We start from the raw sequence: 17,545 nt of genomic DNA, 5'->3' as shown, positions 1-17,545 counted from the left end.
CTGTGTGGCCTTGGATGCCCAACCAGGCCACATTCCAGCAGCTGCCGCCATTGTTCTGTCACTGGCAGACCCCAATTTACCATCAGAGAGCTCCAGCAGACAGACCTCATCACCACACACCCACTCACAGCCTCCACCACCACTTCGCTCACATGAACTCACCTGTGGCCTCCCCCTACCACTTTGCTGGCATGCACATGCCTGGACTTTGCTGCCTCACTGCCAGTGGAATGTACATGTGCACAAACCCTACTGCCCTGCTGCCAATGGTGTAAGTGTGTGCACAGATCCTGCCATGCCACTGCCTGGCTGCTGCTGGCACATGCACATAAGCATTGACCCCCTGCTGCCAAGGCCCAGTGAAGTGCTTTGCTGGCATTCCCTACTAGAGAGTTGTTGCCAATTGATCAGGAATATCTCAGTCTCTCCACTGCAGCAGCTGCTTAACCTTGAGGGACAAGAGAACAAAGCTGTGGGCCTGGACCCAGCCCCCTAGCATGCAGCCCAGGAGTTACAGCATGCAGCCCGGGAGTACTGAGCTGAGTCTGGGCCCCCCAATATCATCCAGAAATGAAGCCAGTAGACTGAAGCTAAAATCAAACCCCAATGGCATAAAATAATATAAAAGCAAAGATCCCCTTCCAGAGGACAACAACTTCAAAGATTAACGAAACATCAGTTTACACAGATGAGAAAGAACCATGGCAAGAAATCTGGCAACTCAAAAAGCCAGTGTCTTCTTTCCTCTAAACTACTGCACTAGCACCCCAGTAACGGTTATTAACCAGGCTGAAATGGTTGAAATGATAGACTTAGAATTCAGAATTTGGATGGCAACAAAAATCATCGAGATTCAGGAGAAAGTCGAAACCCAATCCAAGGGATTTGAGGAATCCAGTAAAATGATACAAGAGGTGAAAGATGAAATAGCCATTTTAGGAAAGAACCTAACTAAACTGATATAGCTGAAAAACTCACTACAATAATTTCATAATATGACTCTGGAAGTATTAACAGCAGAACAGGCCAAGCTGAGGAAAGCATCTCAGAGCTTGAAGATGGGTTCTTTGAATCAACTCAGTCAGACAAAAATGAAGAAAGAAAAGTAAGAATGAACAAAATCTCCAGGAAGTATGAGATTATGTAGAGAGACTGATTAAACTTGTAACTTATTGTCATCCCTGAAAGAGAGGGAAAGAAAACAAGCAACTTTGAAAATATATTTGAGGATGTTGTCCTTGGAAACTTCCCCAACCTCACTGGAGAGGTCAACATTCAAACTGAGGGAATTCAGAGAACCCCAGCATGATACTTACAAGATGACCATTCCCAACACACATAATTATCAGATTCTCCAAGGTCAACATAAAAGAATAAACATTAAAGGCAGCTAGAGGGAAGGGGCATGCCACCTACAAAGGGAACCTCATCAGACTAACGGTGGGCCTTTCAGCAGAAACTTTACAAGCCAGAAGGGAATGGGGGCCCATATTCAGCATTCTTAAAGAAAATAAATTCCAACCAAGAATTTCATATCCAGCCAAACTAAGCTTAATAAGTGAAGGAGAAATAAAATCCTTTTCAGACAAGCAAATGCTAAGGGAATTTGTTACTACCAGACCTGCCTAACAAGAGGTCCTTAAGGGAATGCTAAACATGGAAACAAAAGACCATTACTGGCCACCACAAAACACTCTTATGTATATAGACCATTGACACTAAAGCAACTTTGAATATGTATATTTTGAATCTCTTTAGTGAGAATATAAATTTTTTTAAAGAGGTTTTATTATCTCATTTTTCTCCTGTACCTCATAGTGCACAATACTGTGAGATACATATTTGCTAGATAACACATGAACACTCAAGGATAGTGGTTATTCACATGGTTTTCTGGGATCTCTTGAGAATACTTCTGAGAGATCTGAAAGTTCAAAATTATTTTCATAATAATGCTGAAATATCAATGCCCTTCATACTTATCACAAGTGTATTATTGTGGAGTTTTTCCAGAGGCTACATAACCAGAGATGTTGTAGCAGATTAAAGGTATAAGCAAATATGAGAAGCTCATTGTCTTCTTTCTATTAGCTAAACATTTAAGAGATTGGTAAAAATGGAAAATACTACTTTCTCACTAAATTTTTGGTTTTAAATAAAATATGTCATTAATAGTGAACAGGTAATGGTTTATTATGGTTATTTTAAAATGAGTAAGTACATATTGTTTAATTTTTCAATGTAATCAATATAAATTATAGTAAATATTGGCAGATATAATCCATATCCATAAAAGTTCTTCAGAGACCCTTGTCATTTCTTTTTGAAAAACTTTTGAAATCAATCTTTCTACATCCTTTCCTCCTTTGTATCCTTCCCCTACATATGAGTGAGAACATGCAATATTTGTCTTTCTGTGCTTGGCTTATTATCACTTAACAAAATAAGCTCAGAATTTAATTCTTTTTTATGGCTAAATAGTATTTCACTGTGTATGTACCACATTTTCTTTATCCATTTGCCTGTTGATGAACAGTTAGGTAGATTCCATATCTTGGATATTATGAACCGTGCTGCAATAAATATGGGAGTGCAGATATCTCTGCAATTTTTTGATTTCTTTTCTTTTGGATATAAACCCAGTAGTGGAATAGCTGGATCATATGGCAGTTCTGTTTATTGTTTTTTGAAGAATCTCCATACTGTCCTCCACAGTGATTGTGTTAATTTACATCCCCTCCAACAGCATATGAAGGTTCTCCTTTCTCCATATCCTGGCTAGCTTCTGTTATTTCCTTTCTTTTCGATAAAAGTTATTCTGAATGGGGTGAGATGGTATCTCATTGTGGTTTCGATTTGCATTTCTTTGATGATTGGTGATTTGGGGCATTTTTTCATATACTTGTTAGCCATTTGTCTTCTTTTGAGCAACATCTATTCAGATTTTTTGCCCATTTTAAAACTAAATAATTACTTTTTTTGTTATTGAGTTGAGTTCCTGATATATTCTAGTTATTAATCAATTTTCAGATGGATACTTTGCAAATTTTATTTCACATTGTGTGCGTTCTCTCTTCACTTTGTTTAATGTTTCCTTCTGCTATGCAGAAGCTTTTAGCTTGATGTAACCCCATTTGTCTATTTTTGCTTTGGTTGCCTGTGCTTTTGAGGTCTTACACAAAATAATTCACCCAGACCAATGTCCACTAGCATTGTTTTCATCTAGTAGTTTCATAGTTTCAGATCTTAGATTTCAGTCTTTAATCCATTTTGATTTGATTTTTTTGTATGTGGTGAGAGATAGGGGTCTAGTTTCATTCTTCTGAGTATGGATATACAGATTTCCCAACACAATTTATTAAAGCTACTGTCTTTTCCTTGATGTATGTTTGTGATGTCTTCATAAAAAATGAGTTAGCTGTAAATGCATGGAATTATATTTGGGCCCTCTATTCTGTTCCATTGTTTCTGATTTTATGCCAGTCCACGTTTCTGATTTTGTGCCAGTAGCATGCTAATTTGGTTATCATAGCTTAGTAGTGTATTTTATAAAATAAAGTCAGGTAGTGTGATGTTCTTTTGTTCTTTTTTCTTAGGATTACTGTGGCTACATGGGGTCTTTTGTAGTTTCATATAAATTTTAGTTTATCTATTTCTGTGAAGAGTGTTATTTGTATTTTGATAGGGATTACATAGAATCTGCAATTGTTTTGGGTAGAATTGTTGTTTTAGCAATATTAGTTCTTCCAATTCATAAGCTGGGCATATCTTTCCATTTTTTGTGTTTTTTTCAATTTCTTTTATCAGTATTCTATAGTTTTCCAAGAGGAAAAACTTATTTATAAAAATAAATCTTTCATCTCCAGTTAAATTGATTTCTGGGTATTATATATTTTTGTATCTATTGTAATTAAGATTGCTTGCATTATTTCTTTTGTGGATTATTTGCTGTTGGTGTATATAAATGTCAGTGATTTTTTTTTTTGTTGATTATTTTATCCTGAAACTTTACTAAATTCATTGGTCAGTTCTAACAATTTCTTGGTGGAGTCTTCAGATTTTTCCAAATGTAAGATCATGCCACCTGTATGCAAGGATAATTTGAATTCTTCTCTTTCTGACTTGGATGCCCCTCCCCACATTTTAATTGTTCTGTCCCAAACTTCTGGTATTATGTTGAATAAAAGTGGTGAAAGTCGGTAGGCATCCTTGTCTTATTCGAGATCTTAGAGATAAGGCTTTCAATATTTCCCCATTCAGTATGATGCTGGATGTGGGTTTGTCATATATATGGCCTTTATTATTTTAAGATATATTTCTTCTACACTATATTTTACATATGTATTTATATATACATACATGTACACACTATATATACTATATATTATTTTAGGGTATTTGGTGCAAAAGTAATTGTGGTTTCTACTATTAAAGGTAACTAAAGGTAAGTAATTGCAAAACTGCAATTACTTTTGCACAGAAGAATATATTCCTTCTAAGGTATATTCCTTTGCTGACAGTGTTTATCATAAAGCAGGGAGCTAAATTTTATCAAATGCTTTCTCAGCATTCTACAGAAATGATCATATGGTTTTTGTTCTTTGTTCTTTTAATGCAATGTGTCATATTTATTGATTTGCCTGTGTTGAAACATCCTTGCATCCCTGGGATGAATCCTATTTGATCATATTGAAAGACCTTTTTAATGTATTTCTGAATTCAGTTAGCTAGTAGTTTATTGAGGACTTTTGCATCTGTGTTCATCAGTGATATTGGCCTGTATTTTTCTTTTTGTTGTGTCTTTGTCTGGTTTTGGTATCAGGGTAATGCTGGCCTCACAGAATGAGTCTGAAAGTATTCATTCCTCCTCACTTTTTTTTTTTTTGAAGAGTTTGAGTAGAGTTGATGTTAGTTATCCTTTAAACATTTGGTAGAATTCAGCAGTGAAGACATCAAGTCCTGGGATTTTCTTTGATGGGTGACATTTTCTTATGACTTCAATTTATTGATTTGTTGAAGTTTTCTATTTCTTCATGGTTTAGTTTTGGTAGTTTATATGTGTCCAGGAATACATTCAATTCTTCTAGGTTTTTCAATGTATTGGTATACTGTTTTTCATAATAGTCTTTAATAATTCTTTATATTTCTATAATCTCAGTGGTTATGTCCCCTTTTAATTTCTAATTTTATTTATTGGGTCTTCTCTTTTATTCTTAGTTAAGCTAAAGGTTTGCCTATTTTTTTTCAAAAATCTATTTGTTTCATCGATCTTCTGTTTCTTTGATCTAACTTTTTGTTTCATTGATTTTGTTTTTTTTTAGTTGCAATGTTATTTATTTCTGTCCTGATCTTTATTATTTCTTTTCTCCTACTAATTTTATGTTTGCTTTGTTCTTGCTTTTCTAGTCCTCCACGGTGCATCATTAGTTTACTTGAGGTTTTTCAACTTCTTTTTGATATAGGCATTTATTGCTACAAACTTTGTTCTTAGTATGCTTTTGCTGTATCCCACAGATTTTGAAATGTGCTTACATTTTTATTTGTTTCAAAAGAGTTTTATATTTTATATTTTATAGAGCCCATGTTTGCCTTGGCTCTAGCAAATTATCAGAGACTGATCATCAGAAATAGGGGAGGTCCCAAAGGGGATATCCTGGCAGTGTGGAATGGCTGGCTGTAGTTTGTGCTCAGGGGCCCTGTGGAATGTACCTCCTATAGCATGGTACTGCTAAGCAGCCACTCCGATTTGGCATGTCATTTGGCTGAATTACAGAGCAGTTTCTAGCATTCAGGATGTTAGTCCTGCCTCTCTACTTTGTCTTTGGCTGTCCTCAGAGATGTTTCTCCTTTTAGGTACTCACCATGCTTCCCACAGTTTGAGGTAGGGACAGGTCTCCTGTCAGGGAACATAAGAAAGTAGAGAAGCTGACTGTCAACCTCAGTCTCACTTTCTCCAGTGTGGAAACTGAGAGTCAATCAACATTTTCCACATACTTGGGGCAGGGCAGATTCCAGGGAGGGGTGTCATTGTCATGAACATATGGCTCTCTTACCGTCTGCTGGAGTTTTTTCACTTCTCTTTGGCTCCAGGAACTGATTCATCCTCATATTTGTGTTCTAGGATATTGCTGGTGATCATCTTGGTGCCATATATTTGTTTTTGGTTGTCTGTAAAAGGGAGTGAAGCCAGCTTATTTCTATGCCACCATTTTCAAATTGGAAGTATGACTATAGGGCACCACAGTCTTGAACTCCTGGGCTCAAGTGATCCTTTTTTTTTTTTTTGTCTGATATATTTTTTTAAATTTTTTATTTTATTATTATTACACTTTAAGTTTTAGGGTACATGTGCACAATGTGCAGGTTAGTTTCATATGTATACATGTGCCATGTTGGTGTGCTGCACCCATTAACTTGTCATTTAGCATTAGGTATATCTCCTAATGCTATCCCACCCCCTCACCCCACCCCACAACAGTCCCCAGAGTGTGATGTTCCCCTTCCTGTGTCCATGTGTTCTCATTGTTCAATTCCCACCTATGAGTGAGAACATGCGGTGTTTGGTTTTTTGTCCTTGCGATAGTTTACTGAGAATGATGATTTCCAATTTCATCCATGTCCCTACAAAGGACATGAACTCATCGTTTTTTATGGCTGCATAGTATTCCATGGTGTATATGTGCTACATTTTCTTAATCCAGTCTATCATTGTTGGACATTTGGGTTGGTTCCAAGTCTTTGCTATTGTGAATAGTGCCGCAATAAACATACATGTGCATGTGTCTTTATAGCAGCATGATTTATAGTCTTTTGGGTATATACCCAGTAATGGGATGGCTGGGTCAAATGGTATTTCTAGTTCTAGATCCCTGAGGAATCGCCACACTGACTTCCACAATGGTTGAGCTAGTTTACAGTCCCACCAACAGTGTAAAAGTGTTCCTATTTCTCCACATCCTCTCCAGCACCTGTTGTTTCCTGACTTTTGAATGATTGCCATTCTAACTGGTGTGAGATGATATCTCATTGTGGTTTTGATTTGCATTTCTCTGATGGCCAGTGATGGTGAGCATTTTTCATGTGTTTTTTGGCTACATAAATGTCTTCTTTTGAGAAGTGTCTGTTCATGTCCTTCGCCCACTTTGTGATGGGGTTGTTTGTTTTTTCCTTGTAAATTTGTTTGAGTTCATTGTAGATTCTGGATGTTAGCCCTTTGTCCGATGAGTAGGTTGCGAAAATTTTCTCCCATTTTGTAGGTTGCCTGTTTACTCTGATGGTAGTTTCTTTTGCTGTGCAGAAGCTCTTGAGTTTAATTAGATCCCATTTGTCAATTTTGGCTTTTGTTGCCATTGCTTTTGGTGTTTTAGACATGAAGTCCTTGCCCATGCCTATGTCCTGAATGGTAATGCCTAGGTTTTCTTCTAGGGTTTTTATGGTTTTAGGTCTAACATGTAAGTCTTTAATCCATCTTGAATGAATTTTTGTATAAGGTGTAAGGAAGGGATCCAGTTTCAGCTTTCTACATATGGCTAGCCAGTTTTCCCAGCACCATTTATTAAATGGGGAATCCTTTCCCCATTGCTTGTTTTTCTCAGGTTTGTCAAAGATCAGATAGTTGTAGATATGTGGTGTTATTTCTGGGTGCTCTGTTCTTTTCCATTGATCTATATCTCTGTGTTGTTACCAGTACCATGCTGTTTTGGTTACTGTAGCCTTGTAGTATAGTTTGAAGTCAGGTAGCATGATGCCTCCAGCTTTATTCTTTTGACTTAGGATTGACTTGGTGATGTGGGCTGCTTTTTGGTTCCATATGAACTTTAAAGTAGTTTTTTCCAATTCTGTGAAGAAATTCATTGGTAGCTTGATGGGGATGGCATTGAGTCTATAAATTACCTTGGGCAGTATGGCCATTTTCACGATATTGATTCTTCCTACCCATGAGCATGGAATGTTCTTCCATTTCTTTGTATCCTCTTTTATTTCATTGAGCAGTGGTTTGTAGTTCTCCTTGAAGAGGTCCTTCATGTCCCTTGTAAGTTGGATTCCTAGGTATTTTATTCTCTTTGAAGCAATTGTGAATGGGAGTTCACTCATGATTTGGCTCTCTGTTTGTCTGTTATTGGTGTATAAGAATACTTGTGATTTTTGTACATTGATTTTGTATCCTGAGACTTTGCTGAAGTTGCTTATCAGCTTAAGGAGATTTGGGCTGAGACAATGGGGTTTTCTAGATATACAATCATGTCATCTGCAAACAGGGACAATTTGACTTCCTCTTTTCCTAATCGAATACCCTTTATTTCCTTCTCCTGCCAGAGAATTGCCCTGGCCAGAACTTCCAACACTATATTGAATAGGAGTGGTGAGAGAGGGCATCCCTGTCTTGTGTCAGTTTTCAAAGGTAATGCTTCCAGTTTTTGCCCATTCAGTATGATATTGGCTGTGGGTTTGTCATAGATAGCTCTTATTATTTTGAGATATGTCCCATCAATACCTAATTTATTGAGAGTTTTTAGCATGAAGGGTTGTTGAATTTTGTCAAAGGCCTTTCCTGCATCTATTGAGATAATCATGTGGTTTTTGTCTTTGGTTCTGTTTATATGCTGGATTACATTTATTGATTTGCATATGTTGAACCAGGCTTGCATCCCAGGGTTGATCATGGTGGATAAGCTTTTTGACGTGCTGCTGGATTCGGTTTGCCAGTATTTTATTGAGGATTTTTGCATCAATGTTCATCAAGGATATTGGTCTAAAATTCTCTTTTTTGGTTGTATCTTTGCCCGGCTTTGGTATCAGGATGATGCTGGCCTTATAAAATGAGTTAGGGAGGATTCCCTCTTTTTCTATCGATTGGAATAGTTTCAGAAGGAATGGTACCACTTCCTCCTTGTACCTCTGGTAGAATTCGGCTGTGAATCCATCTGGTCCTGGACTCTTTTTGGTTGGTAAGCTGTTGATTATTGCCACAATTTCAGAGCCTGTTATTGGTCTATTCAGAGATTCAACTTCTTCCTGGTTTAGTCTTGGGAGGGTGTATGTGTCCAGGAATTTATCCATTTCTTCTAGATTTTCTAGTTTATTTGCATAGAGGTGTTTGTAGTATTCTCTGATGGTAGTTTGTATTTCTGTGGGATCAGTGGTGATATCCCCTTTATCATTTTTTTATTGTGTCTATTTGATTTTTCTCTCTTTTCTTCTTTATTAGTCTTGCTAGCAGTCTATCCATTTTGTTGATCCTTTCAAAAAGCAGCTCCTGGATTCATTAATTTTTTGAAGGGTTTTTTGTGTCTCTATTTCCTTCAGTTCTGCTCTGATTTTAGTTATTTCTTGCCTTCTGCTAGCTTTTGAATGTGTTTGCTCTTGCTTTTCTAGTTCTTTTAATTGTGATGTTAGGGTGCCAATTTTGGATTTTTCCTGCTTTCTCTTGTGGGCATTTAGTGCTATAAATTTCCCTCCACACACTCCTTTGAATGTGTCCCAGAGATTCTGGTATGTTGTGTCTTTGTTCTCATTGGTTTCAAAGAACATCTTTATTTCTGCCTTCATTTCATTATGTACCCAGTAGTCATTCAGGAGCAGGTTGTTCAGTTTCCATGTAGTTGAGCGGTTTTGAGTGAGTTTCTTAATCCTGAATTCTAGTTTGATTGCGCTGTGGTCTGAGAGATGGTTTGTTATAATTTCTGTTCTTTTACATTTGCTGAGGAGAGCTTTACTTCCAACTATGTGGTCAGTTTTGGAATAGGTGTGGTGTGGTGCTGAAAAAGATATATATTCTGTTGATTTGGGGTGGAGAGTTCTGTAGATGTCTATTAGGTCCGCTTGGTGCAGAGCTGAGTTCAATTCCTGGATATCCTTGTTAACTTTCTGTCTCCTTGATCTCTCTAATGTTGACAGTGGGGTGTTAAAGTCTCCCATTATTATTGTGTGGGAGTCTAAGTCTCTTTGTAGGTCACTCAGGACTTGCTTTATGAATCTGGGTTCTCCTGTATTGGGTGCATATATATTTAGGATAGTTAGCTCTTCTTGTTGAATTGATCCCTTCACCATGATGTAATAGCCTTCTTTGTCTCTTTTGATCTTTGTTTGTTTAAAGTCTGTTTTATCAGAGACTAGGATTGCAACCCCTGCCTTTTTTTGTTTTCCATTTGCTTGGTAGATCTTCCTCCATCCTTTTATTTTGAGCCTATGTGTGTCTCTGCATATGAGATGGGTTTCCTGAATACAGCACACTGATGGGTCTTGACTCTTTATCCAATTTGCCAGTCTGTGTCTTTTAATTGGAGCATTTAGTCCATTTACATTTAAAGTTAATATTGTTATGTGTGAATTTGATCCTGTCATTATGATGTTAGCTGGTTATTTTGCTTGTTAGTTGATGCAGTTTCTTCCTAGCCTCGATGGTCTTTACAGTTTGGCATGATTTTGCAGTGGCTGGTACCGTTGTTCCTTTCCATATTTAGTGCTTCCTTCAGGAGCTCTTTTAGGGCAGGCCTGGTGGTGACAAAATCTCTCAGCATTTGCTTGTCTGTAAAGGATTTTATTTCTCCTTCATTTATGAAGCTTAGTTTGGCTGGATATGAAATTCTGGGTTGAAAATTCTTTTCTTTAAGAATGTTGAATATTGGCCCCCACTCTCTTCTGGCTTGTAGAGTTTCTGCCGAGAGATCCGCTGTTAGTCTGACGGGCTTCCCTTTGTGGGTAACCCGACCTTTCTCTCTGGCTGCCCTTAACATTTTTTCCTTCATTTCAACTTTGGTGAATCTGACAATTATGTGTCTTAGAGTTACTCTTCTTGGGGAGTATCTTTGTGGCGTTCTCTGTATTTCCTGAATTTGAATGTTGGCCTGCCTTGCTAGATTGGGGAAGTTCTTGTGGATATTATCCTGCAGAGTGTTTTCCAACTTGGTTCCATTCTTCCTGTCACTTTCAGGTACACCAATCAGACGTAGATTTGGTCTTTTCACATAGTCCTGTATTTCTTGGAGGCTTTGTTCATTTCTTTTTATTCTTTTTTCTCTAAACTTCCCTTCTCGCTTCATTTCATTCATTTCGTCTTCCATCACTGACACCCTTTATTCCAGTTGATTGCATCAGCTCCTGAGGCTTCTGCATTCTTCACGTAGTTCTCGAGCCTTGGCTTTCAGCTCCATCAGCTCCTTTAAGCACTTCTCTGTATTGGTTATTCTAGTTATACATTCGTCTAATTTTTTTTCGAAGTTTTCAACTTCTTTGCCTTTGGTTTGAATTTCCTCTTGTAGCTCGGAGTAGTTTGATCATCTGAAGCCTTCTTCTCTCAACTCGTCAAAGTCATTCTCCATCCAGCTTTGTTCCATTGCTGGTGAGGAACTGCATTCCTTTGAAGGAGGAGTGGCGCTCTGCTTTTTAGAGTTTCCAGTTTTTCTGCCTGTTTTTTCCCCATCTTTGTGGTTTTATCTACCTTTGGTCTTTGATGATGGTGATGTACAGATGGGTTTTTGGTGTGGATGTCCTTTCTGTTTGTTAGTTTTCCTTCTAACAGACAGGACCCTCAGCTGCAGGTCTGTTGGAGTTTGCTAGAGGTCCACTCCAGACCCTCTTTGCCTGGGTAACAGGTGCAGTGGCTGCAGAACAGTGGATTTTCATGAACCGCGAATGCTGCTATCTGATCGTTCCTCTGGAAGTTTTGTCTCAGAGGAGTACCCAGCAGTGTGCGGTGTCAGTCTGCCCCTACGGGGGGGGTGCCTCCCAGTTAGGCTGCTCAGGGGTCAGGGGTCTGGGACCCACTTGAGAAGGCAGTCTGCCCGTTCTCAGATCTCCAGCTGCGTGCTGTGAGAACCACTACTCTCTTCAAAGCTGTCAGACAGGGACATTTAAGTCTGCAGAGGTTACTGCTGTCTTTTTGTTTGTCTGTGCCCTGCCCCCAGAGGTGGAGCCTACAGAGGCAGGCAGGCCTCCTTGCACTGTGGTGGGCTCCACCCATTTCGAGCTTTCCAGCTGCTTTGTTTACCTAAGCAAGCCTGGGCAATGGCAGGCGCCCCTCCCCCAGCCTCGCTGCCACCTTGCAGTTTGATCTCAGACTGCTGTGCTAGCAATCAGTGAGACTCCATGGGCATGGGACCCTCCGAGCAAGGTGCAGGATATAATCTCCTGGTGTGCCGTTTTTTAAGCCTGTCGGAAAAGCGCAGTATTAGGGTGGGAGTGACCTGATTTTCCAGGTGCCATCTGTCACCCCTTTCTTTGACTAGGAAAGGGAACTGCCTGACCCCTTGCGCTTCCCGAGGGAGGCAATGCCTCGCCCTGCTTCGGTTCGCACATGGTGTGCTGCACCCACTGACCTGCGCCCGCTGTCTGGCACCCCCTAGTGAGATGAACCTGGTACCTCAGATGGAAATGCAGAAATCACCTGTCTTCTGCATCACTCATGCTAGGAGCTGTAGACCGGAGCTGTTCCTATTCGGCCATCTTGGCTGCCCTCCTCAAGTGATCTTCTTGTTTCAACCTTCCAAGTCACTAGAACTGCAGTCTCATGCCACTGTGCTTAGCTGATAATTTCTAAGAGTATAAAAAGTTCCTGAATTTAAAATGTGAGAGACTTGCTAATCAAGGAGAGTATACGCCTTACTGTGGAAATTTAATTCAGAAGGAGAGATGATAGGTCAAGGCAAGGTGAAAGGAATGATAGAGATACTACCAGATCCTATAATTTAAAAAGTGAAGATGCATTGGACAAACATTTCAGGAAGTTTCCTTTGAATAAGAAGTTTATATAAAAGTCAAAATGTGTTAAATGCAGGGAAATTAAGTTTAGAGATTTGCAAAATGTTTCTTTTCTCAACATTAATATGCCCTTCATTTGTTAAATTCTATACTGTGTACTTTAGCTATTGCTTTGAATTGGAAATTTCTATAAAAATTATCTAAAGTCTGATATTCCTGATTCACATCTTTAACTTGTTCTTACAGATAGCAGTCACAGTTTGCATTTTAAAATTTCCCTGCTTCTTACACTGTTTTGCCATTTAAAAGCTGAAATATAGTATTGTGTATTTCCAAACACTGATAGTAATAATGTGTAACATTTGTTGTATGTATGTTATGAGCCTAGTACTCCTCTTATTTCTCTACACGTATTAACTCATTAAATTTTTAAAAAATAAACACCTTTATTATTCCTGTTTTATAGATGAAAAGCCAAGGAATACAAAGATTCAATACTTAACTAAAGTTATTCAGTTAATAAATGATGAAGCCTATTTTCCCACATAGGCAATCTGGCTCTGGAGCAACTTAGCATAGAATGGTATCCCGGAGGTTTCACAAATATTTATCCTCTCTCCAAAAAAAAAAAAAAAAAAAAAAAAAAAAAAGCTATGAACAAAAAACAAGGGAGTAATGAGACAATATCTAGTTGATGAAATTAACCAATTTCATGTAACCCTTTAAAATTTATAATGCTGGAATTCATAAGTTGTAATCACACCAAATATAGTAGGTCTAGAATTACAATGCTGTTGCTATGTGGCATACATTTTTGCTGATTCAGCCTAAGAATAGACACTCTCAAATTTTAAGGACTTGTTACAACATATCTAAAATAGTATAAAGTCAAAAACCTTGTCTCTAGAGCTGTTGTAACTATTTCTAATTCCCCAAATTGTGCATTAGGCAATGTTAGAAGCTGTGACACAGTACTTGTATGATGATAATATAATTGGTAAATAAATGTTAGTATGGAGGAAAGTAAGAAAGCTGGTAAGTTCTGGGATCAGAGATGATTGTGCTACAGATAAACAAGTCTGGCTGTGAAACTATGACCAGAATGAGGATCCAGAATAGTTAACGTGGATATCCACTCTTTTGACAGCAGCTATAAAGGCAATTCTAGGCTCTGTTACTGCCAGGACTTTGCTCTGGTGCAGTTCACTGATGTAGTCTTTTCACCATTCTGGAAATAGACAATGGGTAGAACCCTTCACCCTATAGGGTGTGACTTGCTTTTCTAACTAAATATTTGTTGCTAATCAGTCTCAATCATGCAATTAATTTGAAAACTTAGACATCAGAGTCTTCATTAATCCATCCTATTTATCTTTGCACAAAGTTCATTTAATGAATAACTTTCTTTGAATTTGTGAGTTATTATTTACTGCTTCAGAAATCCAATGACTAATGCCATGAGGCAAGCAGATGTGCTGTATCAGCTTCAGCAGTGTCATTTTCCTTGGCTTTCCCCTGTGAAGTTCTCAAGGTCTAAACCTCTTGTGCATGCAGTCTGTTGGCTTCAGGAATGTGAGTGGGATCCAGAGAAGGGCTCATGGCTTTGGGTGGGGAGAAGAGTGCAATTTGCATCTTGTTCGCTTCCTCCCTGTTTTCTATGTCCAGATGTTATCAGGGTAAAATCAGAGCTCCTACTGAGTTGTCAAGTCTTATGCATTTCTGTTTTCTGTCCAGGCCTTTGGAGTTAAGGAGAATTTAAAGAAATGGTGTATGGGGCGAAGGAAACAAACAAGGAAATGAAAACCAGAAGAGAAAGCAGCCCAAGATGGTAACAGAGCTCAGATGGAACTTGTAAAGATAGAAATCACCTCCAGTGTAATTTGGGGTTAGCACCAGCACTTGAGGTAGTCAATGAGTTTCTCAATTTCAGGGCAAGGGTTCTAGTTTCAAGACTTGGGCTTCCAGAGCAACACATATAGGAGAAATACATACAGTTGAATGCAGCTTAAATGCATACAAGAGATAGTTACTTAGTGATGTGGTTTGGCTCTGTGTCCCCACCCAAATCTCATCTTGAATTGTACTCCCATAATTCCCATGTGTTGTGGGAGGGACTCGGTGGGAAATAATTAAATCATGGGGGCAGTTTCCCCCATACTGTTTTCTTGGTAGTGAATAAGTCTCATGAGATCTGATGGTTTTATAAGGGGTTTCTGCATTCAGTTCTCTCTCTCTCTCTTTAGTTCTTGCCAAAACCATGTAAGAAGTGCCTTTGCCTTCTGCCTTGATTGTGAAGCCTCCCCTGCCATTAAACCTATTCTTCTTTTTCTCTCTCTGTTTTTTTTTTTTTTTTTTGGAGTGCGCTTTTATTCAACTGGTCTCAAGTCAGTGTATAGGTAACCCCTGGCTACCTCCACCCACTCCCAGGGGGACCAAAAGCCTTCATACATCTCAAGTTGGGGGACAAAAAAGGGGGGCCACAAAGTCTGATCACTCAAAATAAAACAAAATTAAAAAGTATCAAGGTGAAGATTAAAAAATTTTTGCATTACATAATTTACACGAAAGCAATGCTATCGCCTCCCCTTGTGGGCTCAGAAGAGGACTGGACCATTCTCCTTAGAGAGTAGTGGGGTGGCTTTTAAGAGGGCAATGGACTTCCTGTAACAATGCATCTCATGATATTTGGGATGACTATTTAAAAATGTACAATGTACAATCAAAGTCCTCGGCCACATTGCAGAACTTTGGGGGATGCTTCCTCCAGCCGACTGCTGTCACCTTCACTGTTCCAGTTTTTAAATCCCGAATCAAGCCAAAAACAAAACAAAACAAAAAAACTAGTAAAGCCATGCCAATCTCATCTTGTTTTCTGCGCAAGTTAGGTTTTGTCAAGAAAGGGTATAATGCAACTAAGTTACAATCCGCCTAGAACACTTGCGGTGGATGAGGAAGGGGTCGGGCTCGTCGTATTCCTTGCTGATCCACATCTGCTGGAAGGTAGAAAACGAGGCCAGGATGGAGTTGCTGATCCACATGGAGTACTAACTCTCCAGAAGAGCAATGGCACCAGGGTGGTGATCTCCTTCTGCATCCTGTCCTGCCATGCCAGGGTACATGGTGGTGCCGCCAGACAGCCCTGTGTTGGCATGCAGGTCTTTGCGGATGTCCATGTCACACTTCATGATGGAGTTGACAGTAGGATGCCACAGGATTCCATGCCCAGGAAGGAAGGCTGGAAGAGGGCCTGGGGGCTGTGGAACCTCTCATTGCTGATGGTGATGACCTGGCTATCGGGAGGTCGGGCAGCTCGTAGATCTTCTCCAGGGAGGAGCTGGAGGCCACTGTGGCCATCTCCTGCTCGAAGTCCAGGGTGATATAGCACAGCTTCTCCTTGATGTCATGCATGATTTCCTGCTCAGCCGTGGTGGTGAAGCTGTAGCGCCCACTCGGTGAGGATCTTCATGAGGTAGTCAGTCAGGTCCAGGCCAGCCAGGTCCAGACGCAGGATAGCGTGGGGGAGGGCATACCACTCGTAGATGGGCAGTGTGGGTGACCCCGTTACCAGAGTCCATCACAATGCCAGTGGTAAGGCCAGAGGCGTACGGGGACAGCACCACAGCCTGGATGGCCATGTATATGGCTGGGGTGTTGCTGAAGGTCTCGAACATGATCTGGGTCATCTTATGATTGGCCTTGGGGTTCAGGGGGGCCTGGGTCAACAGCATGGGGTGCTCCTCAGGAGCCATACACAGCTTGTTGTAGAAGGTGTGGTGCCAGATCTTCTCCATGTCGTCCCAGTTGGTGCCGTGCTCCACGGGGTACTTCAGGGTCAGGATGCCTCTCTTGCTCTGGGCCTCATCACCCACATAGGAGTCCTTCTGACCCATGCCCACCATCACGCCCTGGCGCCCGTGACAGAGGGGAAGATGGCCCGGGGGCATTGTCACCTGTGAAGCTGGCCTTGCACATGCCAGAGCCCTTGTTGATGAGGAGCACGCTGATATCATCATCCATGGTGAGCTAGCTGCGGGTGTGGATGCCCGGCAGAGCGGCGAGGGCGACGCTCTGTGCTCGCGGGGCGGACGTGGTCTCGGCTGTCCATTAACCCTATTTTTCTTCCCAGTCTCAGGTATGTCTTTATCAGCAGTGTCAAAATGGACTAATACACTTAGCTTAGCATGTCTAGAAAATTTTCCGATTACAGTTTTGACAAGAATATCATCTTTCTGCTCTACCAATCAGAGTGTTATGCCTGTCCCATTCCTAATGTGTTACTTTCCCATTGTTAACCCAGTTAAAATAACTTTATGGTCTTCTTGAGATAGAACCTTTTTAAAAACAAAAAACGAATATTCTACTTAAATCCTATTGTTAGCTCAATTTTATAGGAAATAAATATTTCAAGAATGGAATTAAACAATAAACGTATACAATGGCAGATATTTTATAAATCATATTTCTCTAATTTCAGAGATTTAGCAAACATACTAAACCTAATTCTCTTTTGGAAACAAAATTTATATTTCCAGATTATCTGGAAAAGCTAATTAATCAATAAGGTCCTTGGGGTTTTACTCTGTGTTTTGACAGCACCACTATATTCATCATGGTGTAGGGCATGAGGAAATAGCACAATTAATACTCATAAACATGAAATGTAAAAATGTATGGTTTTGTGCTGAGAAGTGTCACTTCTAATTGCAAATATGGCAGCTTTATTGACATCATCATTAACAGGATTTTTAAGCAATCTACCAGTAGTTCCAGATATGAGATTCACTTCTACTTCTAGAACAAATGTATAAGTATGCTTTTATTAATTATTGTTTTAATTTCAAATTTT

General features: G+C 39.5%; 1 long non-coding RNA gene and 1 pseudogene across 1 annotated transcript in view; one reads left to right on the top strand and one right to left on the bottom strand.

The window, feature by feature from the left end:
• LOC134758442 (uncharacterized) overlaps positions 1–17,545 on the top strand; it is a 431,048-nt gene that overhangs the window by 393,740 nt on the left and 19,763 nt on the right. The gene's annotated exons all lie outside the window — the stretch shown is intronic.
• LOC101142632 (actin, cytoplasmic 1-like) lies at positions 15,612–16,716 on the bottom strand (annotated as a pseudogene).

Source organism: Gorilla gorilla, chromosome 4, assembly GCF_029281585.2.
Source record: "Gorilla gorilla gorilla isolate KB3781 chromosome 4, NHGRI_mGorGor1-v2.1_pri, whole genome shotgun sequence".
Lineage (NCBI taxonomy): Eukaryota > Metazoa > Chordata > Mammalia > Primates > Hominidae > Gorilla > Gorilla gorilla.
This window is presented reverse-complemented; position numbering and strand designations above follow the sequence as displayed.